This window comes from Phytophthora infestans, genomic scaffold (assembly GCF_000142945.1).
Source record: "Phytophthora infestans T30-4 supercont1.30 genomic scaffold, whole genome shotgun sequence".
NCBI classification, from domain to species: domain Eukaryota; phylum Oomycota; class Peronosporomycetes; order Peronosporales; family Peronosporaceae; genus Phytophthora; species Phytophthora infestans.
This window is the reverse complement of record NW_003303729.1, coordinates 157,638-161,125: the sequence shown is the minus strand read 5'-3', so window position 1 is coordinate 161,125 and position 3,488 is coordinate 157,638.

The window sequence follows — 3,488 nt, the reverse complement described above, 5'->3', positions numbered from 1 at the left end:
GTTCATGTTTATGATATAATAATACTATTTAATATTTTCGCTAAATGTTAAACACCCAGCAGTCAATATCCGTTAGAATACCTAATATTTTTACGCAACGTTAGCAATTATAAAATTTCCTTCACAGTTTGCAACATGGCGAGGCCCACGTGCAAGGCCAATATTGGCCTGCAACTGCTGAATCCGCAGCGGTCTAGTTTCTCCGCGAATATAGCTTTTTGTAGCGCCTCCACATCTGCATTGCGCTTGATCTCGACGGAGAAGACGCTCCCATCGCCGTACACACCGCAGCGCAGCTTCACATCCGTCTCCTCTGTCATGCTCCTGTGCTTTCTCTTAGACAGTTCTCGACTGAGAAGCGGCACACATTCACGCAACACACCGCACAGTTTTAGCCAATCACATCACTCCCAAATATTTTTTTTTTATTTCTGACAAATTTATTCCTCAATATATAGAAACTAAATAATAGTGTTTATCTTGAGCGATAAAAAATAAATATATAGAAATAACAATGTGTAAGTACATCTTCACAGAAAACCACCCCAAGGCGAGCCAACAGTGCGGCCCAAAAGGCGATTGGTGCCGACACCACGCAAAGTATCAGCCAGCAGTTGCTGAACCAACGATGACCAAGTCTATTGAAGAAATTTATGGTGAGCATTGTATTCAGCACATGAAATCTGTCGATAAATACGATCAGCCCAAGTTGGGGGATTCACGAGTTCTATCACCAAGTGATTGGATCAAGTCGAAGATGCACGTAGTTAACGATTCCGTTGATTACAAGCATAGCGATGATGCCACGCCTGACTTTGGCAACAACGTATACTGTGACGGGGTCACACAGCACCTTGCGCTAGAGGAAGTTATCTTCCGAGAGTATACAAACTCTCAGTGAACGACAGTTCACAGGTCCCCTCTTTATTCAAAAGAGAGCGAAGTGACCTAATTAAGGTAGAATGTAAACTGAGTATATTTATAGGTAGATAAAGCTTGGGTTTAATACAAACTATATGTCACCTATAGAAATGCAATGTCGTAATCCAATGGTTGGCTTTGAACGACCTTGGTACTTTGTACCAAATATCCCGAAGTATGACGTGTCACACTTCATGTAACCAGGGTACACTTAGGGATGCGTACCCCACTACATCCCTTTCACTTAGGTTCGGTTTACCGACCAATCAGAATGAAGAGGTGCTCGTCACAAACTCTCATTCTCAAAGTCCAAAACCATCGACTTGGCCGCGCGAGCGCGGCGGAGGCTCACTTCACAGTTAGAGCCTCGAGCAGCAATCTGTGCGCTCTTCTTTTAGATCTCCACTTCGACCGTTTATCATGCCTCGTGGCACTGCAAAGAGCGGTGCGAAGACACGCTCCAAGGCTGCTGCCGGAAAGGCGCAAGCCAAGAGCACTAAGCCTCACGGCAAAGGCTCTGCACTCAAGCAGGCTACTCAAATGGCCTCCGAGGCGATCGGTTCCTCGGGTGACGAGGCTGTGGGTAAGCGAGCAAGCAAGAGCCGCAGACCGTCGCCCTCGGCCTCTCCAGACAACCCTCCGAACCCTCGGTTCGTAGAACGTGAATTCGACTCTGGCGGTGAGGGCGAAGTCGAGTCCAAGAGCACGCACGACGCTCCTGCGGGCTCTGTGAGAGGGCACAGCCCAGTCCCCAGTGAGCACAAGGACGACAGCGTGCAGTCGCTCGCAAGTGATCAAGGTAATCACAGTCCCAGGACATCTGTCCGCTCTGAGAGTCCGGCCGCCAAGGCTAAGGGCACTCCCAAAGCTGGTGGCGATGAGGAAGAGATTCCTCGCAAACGTCTCTCGCTTGCCGAGAAAACCTCTAAACCCGAAGGCGCCAAGCCCTCATAGAAGCGTACGGCCTCTAAGTCTCCACTCCGCGAAGAGAGAAAGTCTCGACACTCCCATCGGAGCATCTTCGACTCCTCGTATGAAGAGGAGGAGAAGGAGGAAGAAGATGAGGAGGAGGGTGCTATCGCTGAGCCCCGGGAGGTCACGAATGACCTCGACCAGCAGCAGGAGGATTTCCAAGCTGCCCAGCGTGTGCGTGGGGGCTCGGTGGCGGCACCCGTCAGCCAAGGAGCTGCCATCAACACAAGAGGGCATTGGCCTCCCGAGGAGAGCTCTGGGGCTGACCTCTTCTTCGAGCTTCTCGTCGCTCCTCGTGGCCTTGTGGGCGGCCACACTTCTAGGGGCAACTACGAACGTGCCCTTGTTCAGAAAGAAAAGTTGTTCGTTGACAACTTGGAGGCTGCTCGGTGTGTGCTTCTCGCGCCACACCGCATCCCCTCTAAGGACTTCACGACTTGTCGTAAGAAGCCCGAGACCCGGGGTGGTCTCTATCCTCTTTGGGGATACCCCGGGGTTATGCCCGAGAACTGTCCCACGTGGAGTTCTTGTGAGGACATGTTCTGGGCGTGGGTGGAGACTCTTAAGTACTCACCCACGGAGTTACGGGAACTCCATGAAGATCAGCAGCTGTCCCACATCCTGGACCAGCGTGATCTTCGTGTGAGGTCTGCCCACTTGGTCAGCAAGCGCATGCTGCCAAGGGACACCCTGAAGCGCGCGGCTTCCAGCGCTCACGATGCGCGCGGGTACGAAATGTATTCATCGTCCGTACCCCGTTCGGGCAAGAAGCCCCGGACTACTTATGGAGCTGCCGCCGCTTCTGTTCCCAGATTGCGACAGCCTTCGGGCAGTCAATCAGGAGCCGTTCGATCGGCTCCCACGAGTTCTCGGAGTGGGCATAACCCCTCCACTTCACGAGGAGCTGTCGCTTACCATCACGCCGTTGCTCCTGGAGGATCCGCTCCACGTGGAAGTGGACTTCTCCATTCCGATCAAGCAGGGACGGAGGTGCTCTCGTACGAGTACGAGTACTCGGGCGCCTCCCGAACGCCACTGTCGTACGAGTGCTCCGACTGCGGGTCCGACACAGGGTCCTGAAGTTTGCCTGCCTTCGTCAACGTGTCCCCGTGCTTGAGATTGCACTTGGCTTTGGGGCTAGCGGTGATGCTGCCGCCCAGGCCGGGAATCAGGGCGAGCTCGCTCGTCTTGCGGGCCGCCTGCTGGAGCGAGAGGTCGCGAGCCTGCATCTGCGGGTGGATCGCCGGGCCTCTTCCTCCGATGTGGACGAGGCCTTTCGCATGATCCGACGGATCGAGGCTCTGCGGCCACGTTCGGAGCCGCCTGCGGCACACTCCCAGACGTACGTGTATGATGCGTACCCCGCGTACTCAGCGTACTCGGCGTATGGCTCCGGTGTCCGTTCGTACGGAACCCCTCCGGCGTACGGGCTTGACCGCAGCCTTGCCGTTCCGACCGAGGCTTGGGTGCCTGCTTCGACGCCCTCGTCGACGTCAGTGACCGGCCTTCACTTTGAGGAGCTGGGTCAAGGTGGGTCTGCGAGTCAGCAACCCCCTGCGGATCAAAGTACCGATTAAGACGTCCAATATAGAACG